Genomic DNA, 10,103 nt, shown 5'->3' with positions numbered 1-10,103 from the left:
CCATGGCATCGCTGCAAAACAAAATCCCCTATGCAACGTAAATGATTTCCCATATATGTAGTGTTATGACAATATTTTCAAATTTTGTCAAAAGTTGACCCAGACTTATTTTTAAAATGAGTATTATCTTCATGTATGAGGTTTTTACAGGGAGCCAATCGAAACGCAGATTGTGCCTTTTTTATTTTAAAGCCGTCGATGCGTCGTCATAATTGAAGTCATTGATTACATAAATATGTTGATTTGCATAACGTGCGTCGATGAATCAGAAGGTATGTAAATAAAGCTTTATTATACTTTATAAACAAGCTTTATTTATGCGTCTGCATGCATAAATGAATACCTTACACCACTGCCTAACGTTCGCTTTGATTGGTCTGCTCGGTAGCATCGCACTTCGTGGCTTCGCCTCGGATACTTGAGAGGATTGTGACCTGTAGTTTCCCCAGTAAACACACCAACCTCTTCAGCTGTTGCAGTCCCTCTTGATCGGGCAGCTACTGCTCTTCTCTGGTTTTTCTCTTTTTTTCCTCTCTCTCTTCTCAGCTTTTCTCTGCTGCATTGTCTCTGGGCTAGAGGGACGGACAGGCTGATAATCCAAAGGACTGGCTGTACCTCCATCAGCAAACTAAAATATGCAACTATTATTATTATTACAATGTCCTTTAAATGTCTGTTTTTCAGGATGATAATCAGAATAATTGAAAAATTAGTCGTTAGTTTAATTGACAAATTGAAAAAAATAATTGATAGGTACAGTCCTAGTTTTTACTAAAGAATGATGAGCTAAAGCAAGAGGTTGTGTATTGCCAGTAAATGAAAACTGATAAATATGTTTGTACCGTCGTCGTCAAAAAGGACCATGCATGCATCACTCAGTCAGAGCTGATTTCCTGATAAACACAGACCTGTAGCGAGGTGTCAGAAATCGACAAGGCAAGGCAGCATCAATCTGCAGCCACCTAACCTCATGATTTATACATGTGATTTAGCGTCTATGACGTTCACACTGCATTATAAAACACACTGATTTCTGCCAAACAGCACAACGAGGTCAAGTACGAAACATCTTGTCCTTTGGAAATAATGGCCGTGGATCATTTCACAGTGAATTTTGAGTCGGGACGAGGAGTTCTGATCAAAGACAGTCCAACAGCAGGCGAGTTAAATGAACTGTAATTAGCTGATTAGAGAGAGATGCACTGACTGTAGATGTAGAAAGTGTGAATTAAGATTTGTGACTTCAGTCAGACTGAAGTGGAAAGCTTATCAGTCCTATTGCTTTCGTGGACGTGTCTCTCTTGTCTTTGTTATACCTCCTTATCTGTTATTAGCCTGTGTGTTTTCTTTCTCTACGTGCTACCCATCGAACAGTCTGTTGCTTTCTCTTTGAATTACTTCTTTCTTCTCCTTCACACCTTTTTCTCATTCTTTCCAAACAACAAAAATGTCACGGTGTTACTGGGACAGCCTGCGCCAACGCTGAAGGGCTGTGTAACATTCAGAGCCAAATTTATGAAGGGCTTTTAACACGGATGAAGTAGATGCATAAAAGTCCAGAACAATATTAGTTGTACTGTTATCTCACTATGCATTTATTTTCTCCCACCTCGGTCCTTTCGGCTCATCACAGAACAAAAGAAAACAGGTCAACAGCGTCGCATTAGCTCCCTCACCTGCTGCTTTTTAAAATTTTAACTAAACGAACCAGAAGGTCGATGAAAGCGGTTTTCCTGAGATGTCAACTTACACTGACGCATTATTATGGATTCCACTGCATTTCTCACAAGACCCGCCCTGCTCCACCTGTGATTGGTTGGCTTTATTGGTTGTGTTGTCTATGCGTGACTCAAACTGTTTGGTCACACAGTAGCTCTGGTTGTGTTTGTTTTTCTTGTGTTTCTGATGCGGCCATGTATGAGCTATAGTTGCCCCGGTAAACACACCGACCTCTTCAGCCTCCTTCCCAGTCTTCTGCTGCTCCTCTGGGGGTCGCTCTTCCCCAGGAGCTGCTCATCGCTGCATGAATTTCTCTGGGCTCGTTAGGTAGAGTGGACAGGCTGGCTGTCTGTTGGGCTGCCCTGTGCTGCCCTGTTTGCTATGAGCCCAGAGACACTGCCATTGCGACAGCCAAAGTGGTCAGTGTGTTTACCGGGGCAACTACTGCTAACAATTCGTTGTATCAGCTTCACCTCTGGCTGTTCGTTATACAAGCCAATCGTAAGAAAAACACAAGTACAGCCCATTAAAAGCAGACAACCACTAAACATGAGTGGGACATCAGCAGCAGAAAACGTTGTGTTGGGATATTTTCACATCTTTCTCTGTGAATTGAGGATTTTTTTCGACCAAACCAGAGGTGATTGTTGAAAGACAAACCAAGACTGTGTTGTTGGTTGCTCAGTGTTGGTTCACGTCGAGGTTGAGTGAAGTGTGTTCTACGATGCGTTAATGAGACAACTAAACTCGCCTTAAAAGACAGAAACTTGAATTCAGACCATGTATAGTTGTATTTTTCTGAGTACTTATTTTCGTGTCAGCTTGTGAGTTTATTTTGTTCACTTGTTACGCTAACAGCTGGCGTACATCTCCCAGCTGAATCAGACTATCGGCTGGTAGAAATTGGTATTACGAGACAGGACGGCTGTGGCTAGCTGGTTAGCCCGCTAACTGCAGCAGACATCTCCACAAAACAACACATAAACATCTTTGCCATCACATCAGCGCTGCTGTTTCTTCACACTCTCTCGGGTTCATGTTTTGAATGTTACAAACAAAAAATACTGTCTGCATCTCACAAACTGACTCCTTCAGGAAACATTACAGTCTGATAAAAACGAGTGCAGAAACAAGCTCGTGTCCATGTGTTTAAACATCTCCCCAGCCGTCCTCCATTTTCCACTGCGTTACCACGGCAACTCAAAGTCAGGGAGGATTTAAATGAAATGAATATAGCCTACTGTAAGTCGACAGACACCCACACGTGTGCTCACACCCACGCGAACACACAAAAGTACATATTCGCGGCTTGAGCTCAGCGCTGCTTATTGATTTGGAGACGAAGGCCGGCTGTGCGGTTTGTGTTCGAGGATGAGTCGTCAGTGTAAACAGGTGAAGATGCAGGTGATCGCTCGCTGATTACATCCACAGAAGCACAGATACAGATGGAGAGAGGGAGGACGGGCTGAAGAGGCTCAGCGGCCTCTCTCTGTAATCACGACGTGAGCCGAACAAAGTGTCCTGAGAGGCATCGAAGATTATCATCCAACGCTAAAATACACTGAAGCAGCTTTGAGAAGGTTTACAGCGATTACTTTATGACAGTGATGGAAAGTACATATACTCAAGTAATGTCTTTAAATTCAATTCTGAGGTTCATGTTTAATGTTTCTTTACATCTCAGAGGCTCATGTTGTTCTTTTTACTACCACATTTATCTGACAGCTCCAGTTTCCACTTTTCATTTTAAGATTTTACATCAAAAACAAAAAGCTTTGAAAGTATATTGTTGACGCTGTGAGTACTTCAAACTAAATCTTCCTTTTTCTGGGTGAACTTTTCCTTTAAGCAAGTGATTCCTTCCAGCACTGATAGTTTAAAGATAGATGCATGAGGTAGGTAACAATGATAAATATAACGAGGATGATGGTGATAATTTAATTAATACAGGATGCTCCGTCAGCAGCAGAGTGACTAACGATGATCCAGCAGCAGGAGAGGACGGCACAATAATTGGCTTTGTGTTTTTGGAAACTCTCTCTCTCTCTCTTGTTTTCTGAATCGTTACATAATCACATTTTTTCAAACATTGTGCAATCTGATTTTTGCAATACTGTACTTTATTGTGTTGAATCAAGCGAATTTGAATTTGAGAGAAGAAGAAAAAAAAAATCGGGTGGGTGTTTTGAGCTGTCGTCCCAACACAAAGACCTCCACTGTGTGTGTGTGTGTGTGTGTGTGTGTGTGTGTGTGTGTGTGTGTGTACAGTATGTGCGTACAAGAGTGTGTGTCACTTCTGGATCACACGTCATGCAGTCACACTTTCACTTGCCCACACTCACACATTTGTCACTGCTGTGTCACTTGATATCAAATTAAATACGCACACACACACACACACTTGGCACTGTGACGACACCCTGAACCGACCCAGTCTTTTGTTTCCTCTTTTTCAGTTTCCCGTCCTCTCTCTGTGACACCAGCTCTTCCTCTGGTTCTGATCCCACGCTCGGCTCGGGTCGGCTCGGCTCGGCTGAGTCACTTACATGTGACTGGATGACTCGTCCCCTGATCACAGCCTGAAAAACCTTCTCAAGGACGATTTTAACTTTGTATGATTTAAAAAAGCAACAATTTTAATCTCAATAAGCTTCGAGCACCTTCACAGCAGCCACACACGGCTCGAGGTGTTAGCGTCAGTCGGTCCAACACTTTGGTACACACTGAAATATGTCAACAACTGTTTCAACATTCATGGTCCCGATGTAATGTGCTGTGTTGACTTCAGCGCTCCCCTGACTTTAACTGCAGCACCAGTTTGACACTCAACACAGATTTGGGTCAAACATTCATGTCCCCCTCAGGATGGATTGTGATAACTCCTGATCCTCTGACACAGTGAGTCGGCTCTGCAAGTAGCACCACTATCTGACCCGACATTAACACACAGCAGCACAGGCCGGCTCTGCCCGGCTTAATGTTTGCAACAAATGACGTCAACTTCAGTCTGAACAGGACTGAATGAAATATTCTCCTCCTGCTTCGAACTTCACGCTCGAAATTAATCACGGATGATGTTTGTACACGCAACGTTATTACAGGAATTAAAATAAATTACACTTCAGCTTAAAGGTCACGTTCATAACATTTTTATGTAGACAAATACATTTTTAAGAATAATTCATCTACAGAGCTTTTAGAAAGGTGCAGAATAAAAGTGTCTCTCTGTAAAAACATTGTTTTGATTGTGAATTAATTTTAACATGTTTGTTGGGTCCAAAGTGATTGTTTTGTTTATGTCTGTGTCAGAGTTCTGATCGTTGGTTCCAGCTTCTAACAAAGTTTGTGAGCCGATAGTACCACTGGTATCACATGTCAGTCGTAGTAGTTGCCAGTTGCAACCAAAGTGGCTGAGTTTGGATTTAGCAGTGTTAGCAACGTCCACATTTTCCAGCTAGCGTTAGCAACATTAGCCTGTGCAAAAAAATGGCAACCAATTGAGGGGGCAGATGATTCGAACAACAGTGGTGTTGTGACGTAAATGCGATGGAAGAGCAGAGATGGAACGACACATTGAGTGGCTGAATAATAACATATTTAAGTATTTTATGTTTTTTAAATTAAGTTATTTCATTTTTTAAAAAAATTCTGGGATTCCTCCACATCGCACAAAAGGCAGCTGAAGAATAATGTCTCTAACATCATCACTAGGGCTGCAACTGATGATAATTTTCATTATTAATCAGTTATTCTGTTTATAGATTATTTATATAGTCAAAAAAGTGAAATTGCTCATTACAATTTCTCAGAGCCCAAACTGACCCAAAGACTCTTCATCTGCTGTCATAAATGTTAAAGAAAAGCAGCAAATCCTCACAATTACGAAGCTGCAACCAGAAAATCTGATGTTTCTGCTTGAAAAATGACTTAAATGATTATCAAGAACAGTTTAATATAAAACCAAATACCTGCAACACTTATGACATGTGAATTAGCCTCAGCTGCACTTTGTGTTTTGCATTAGCATGGTCTTTGTGAGCATGTTAATGTGCTGAGATTAGCTTTCAAAGCTCAGCCTCACAGTGCTGCTAACATGGCTGTGCAGACTCTGTAGATCCATGATTCATGGGATTCCTGTAATGGCTGTGCAGAGAAACAGGTTTGAAGCCAGGTGCATGACTCAGAGACGGGCAGGCAGGTGAAACGCGTGAGTCACGGTCAGAGATCAGGCCGGCGAATAAAACAGAAAAATGTATCCAAAGGTGTGGCAGCAGTCCAGCGGGCAGCCCGGTGATCATGCTGGCAGAACAGAAGGCTGGAGAGCTGAGGCGTAAGCACAATAGACAATCTGGCAACCAGTAAATGGAAATGGGCCGGTGCACACACACTGCAGGACTGATGAGGAAATCGGAAACAAGTGTGTAGGTAGGTGGGGGAGGTCAGGTGATGGAGGATGGTGGGAAAAGGGTTGTTTCAGGGCAGGAGGGAGTGGAAGGATCGTGGAGTCCACACGTACATGGTGTGTTTGAAAACAGGGTTTTTAAATGTGATCTCCTTCCTTTTTCTCTCCTCCCTTTAACACCGTCTCAGAATGAATCTGTCCATATAACACAACTACGACGCATATCACATGAGCATTCCTGCACAGTGGCCATGTGTTTCTTTCTTGATGATGTAATTACCCTCCAAGTACATTTTGGTGCCTAAACCCAACCAAGTACTTTTTGGTGCCTAAATCTAACCAAGTATTTTTCGGTGCTTGACTGCAGAGCCCTTTACGTTCAACACTGACCCTAGAGGGGACGGTAGAGGGTCATATTTTGAAGCTTAAGGCAAAGCTGCCTTATTTGACAAGTTGGGAGTGAGAACGTGTTGAAATGTTCAGCTAAGATTTGGGCAGTATAGTGACTGATTTCACTGAAGCTAAAAGTATCTGACTTAATAGTGGGACTAGAAGAAAAGTCAGGATTTTTACCATAGTCAGTAAAATTAATCCTCTGGGCAACATGAATGTGTGTGGAAAGTGTCACAGCAGTCCATTTAATCAGCGCTCACCAACCGACAGATGGCTGAAACAAAGAAACAAACAAACATAAGAACTATTTTTTCTTAGCTCCTCTGCTCAGGCGGAAACAACCCTGTACATGATTGGAGTGAGTCAAACAGTTTGCAATTTGATTCCTGCAGTTTCATCTGGTGAATACATACAGCACTCACTACTCACTCTCAGTGGGTGGACTCGCGTCAGCTGTACACCACTTTAGAGGAGTTTCCACTCAGAGACTTTCTCCACCTGCTGGGAGCCACAAACGGCTCCAATTTTAGATCCTCCATCAGCCTAAAAATAAACCGCTACTATCATTTCTCATCTGCGTTGGAGCAGAAACAACCATCCTGTGTTTGTTCGGGGATTGAAATCGAGATATTAAACACTCTGGAAGCCAAAACTCTGACTTTGGCAGAGCAGGGCTTCCAGTTTCTTGTGGCCGTAGTGTCTTTACATTCACTACTGTAATTTATTGATCCTTTTTAATGCCGGAGTACAGCCTCACAGAGCAGCCGGCATGGGCTGTGGAGTCTTAGTCATGGGGTTAGGCAGGTCTCGGGACAGAAATAATAAAGGATACTGAATGTGGGAGAGCTATCTCGGGCATCTTGAGACTATTTTAAGCAGAAGCAGAACGGGAAATGGGAGGTGTGAGGATGGATGGGAAGAAGGCATCATTGATGGGAACCCGAGGTGTGTCATATATAAAAAAAATCCCCAACAGACTAATTTGTCCTCACGATTTTAAGACGTTGTCTTAATTTAGCGCAACTTCTCACCTTTATGCCGTTAGTCTCATCATCCTCGTACCCTCTCAATATGGATTATTTTTAATTAACACTGTTTTCTATCTTTTTATAGAATAACAGACTGCGTCACATTAAAAACTACGGTTGAGACCAGAGTGCTTCACAGATGATTCCTCTGCCGTCCTGAAGCTGTTTGCTGCAACGATCAAAAGAGGAGGAAGAGGCAAAACGTATCATCTGTCGTGCGATATTATCATATTGGTGTAAGTGTTGTCCGATAAGTGCTGATCTGAAAACTTGTTTTTAGAGATTAAAATGCAGAAAAAAGATGCTTGAGGTAATTTATAATTATTAGTTCCCCAGTGAAGTTTATTGTTTCAGGTCACTGTCGTCACTTCAAGGTTCAATATGAGATTTTATACTCTCGACTTCCCCGTGTGTGTTGTTAGCCTAGCTTCTTGTCGGTGCATGTGAGTTATGTGCTAAAAGCTGCTAAAGGGCTTCAACTATAATTATCTGTTACCAACATTTTACATTTTTCTGGCAATGTTGCAACTGCTAGTCGTCACTGAATGTCGTATAAAGCACCAAGTCTGTTGTTAAACTGTGAACTATCCTGCCTCCATTACAAAACTATCTTTGTCAAAGTGTTTGACAACAACATTTGAGTGACGTTGCAAAATAAAAAAGGTGTTTATGGATAAACTCTGTGTATTTAAAACAATCAGCCAGGATTTTTTTACTTCCTAATAAAGGTATACTTATCGGCCCGGCATCTTTATATTGTCTTAATGCTGAATTCTTTCATGTCATTAAATTTGAAAGATAATTAAGTTTAAAAAACATGAGGTTAATGAATTATAATCAGTCAGTGCTGTGTTAACAGCTTGTTCTGCTGTTCCAAGTGTCCAAAAATAATCAATTAAGCTGCTTAAAAGATTCAAACTTTCATTTAAAAGAGACTGAGGTGGGTTTGTTGGGATTGTTCTCGAACAAACTCACTAATTTTGAACAAAAACTGCAAAATTGTCTTTTCATATTACACACCCTGGTCTAAATAAACCTCGTATCAGACACTTGAACACCACATTCTCAATGTGTGACGCCAAGATGCAACAAATGAGTTGTCATCATCAACTAAACCTAGAGTACTGAATATTAAAGATGCTTGTGAGTTTTTAAGACAGACATGTGTTTTATTAATAAATGTGCCTCCCCTGGTACCAGCACTAACGACCCACCGCCTCCAGCAGTCGCAGCAAAGCCTCATGGGAACTGAGAAGAGTCGGCTGGTCGTGATCAGCCAGCAGAGAAACGTGACTCATTATTTTGACAAGCTGAATTAATGAAATTATCTCCAGGAGATTATTAAATTCACATTTCATCTTCATTCTTCAACACACTGCGAGGAAACTGTTGCTAACGGACGTTCGTCGTTAATATTTCATCAACATTTATCAGGAAATAAAAGGTTATTATACAATGACTCAACTTTAATGAAATCAGATCTCTGTTCTTCAATCATCCGAAATCACTCTTCACAATGTGAGTTATTGTGTTCATCTGAAAAGAGCACATCCTTCAGTAAAAGTACCAGCGCTGGCTAATGGCCCTTTACAAAGCTTTCATATTCCCACTTGTCCTTCGACCAAAGGCAGAGAAGACAAAGAAGAATCGAGTTTTTGTTTGAGAGAATAAAAAACAACCTCGAGGAGACTCGTGACCCTGAAATGCTTCGTTTTTTTCCCCCCCCAGACGTTCTGCGAGACACTTAATGCCTCGACTCCGAGCAGTCAGGTTTCCCTGCTGAGGGCAGGAAACAGGAAAGAGCCTGAAAAAACAAGCAATCAGCCGTTTGGCATCTCATCAGCATGCCAATGAGCCAGACTGATCTCCACAAAGTCAACTTTCGAGAAACAGGAATAAAAAGTCTGTTTATGGCCGATTTAAGCACTTTGAGATGTGATGTCTTATTTCTAAAGCACAGAGGCCAAACAGATGGACAGGCCGGTCGCTAGAATAAAAAACATTTGTACGTTTTTTAGCTGTTAGTGGCAACAAAACCGGACAACTTAAATGAGACTTAAAGGAAATTTTCAAGTCGTGTTTGCGGCAACAAAACTGGATATTTTTGGTGCAACATCTGGACATTTTACAAATGAGTTAGTGGCAACAAAATGTGATATTTCTAACAAGAAATGAGGACTTTTCCAACTGTGTTAATGTCAACAAAACCGGACATATTTGATGAGAAGTTGGGACATTTCCCAGCTGTGTTTGTGGCAACAAAACTGGATATTTGTGATGAGACATCGCAAACATTTTCCAACCATGTAAGCTCAACAGAAGGTGTGAATTTTACCAGGACATCAGGACTGCTGCAGCTGCAGATTTCCAGAAACTAAAATTTTTAAACAAGGCATCAGAACATTTTCCAGCCTTGTTAGTGGCAAGAAAAACAGATATTTTTGATGAGACTTTAGGCCATTTCTCAGTCGTGTTTGAGGCAACACAACAGGATATTTTCAACAAGACCTCTGCACATTTTCAAAACACGATATCAAAACCTGATGAAACATATCCCGACA

Source organism: Pagrus pagrus (assembly GCF_965226575.1).
Source record: "Pagrus pagrus genome assembly, chromosome: 14".
In the NCBI taxonomy this organism is placed as follows: Eukaryota; Metazoa; Chordata; class Actinopteri; order Spariformes; family Sparidae; genus Pagrus; species Pagrus pagrus.
The sequence above is the reverse complement of the archived record's forward strand: the minus strand, read 5'-3'. Positions refer to the sequence as shown.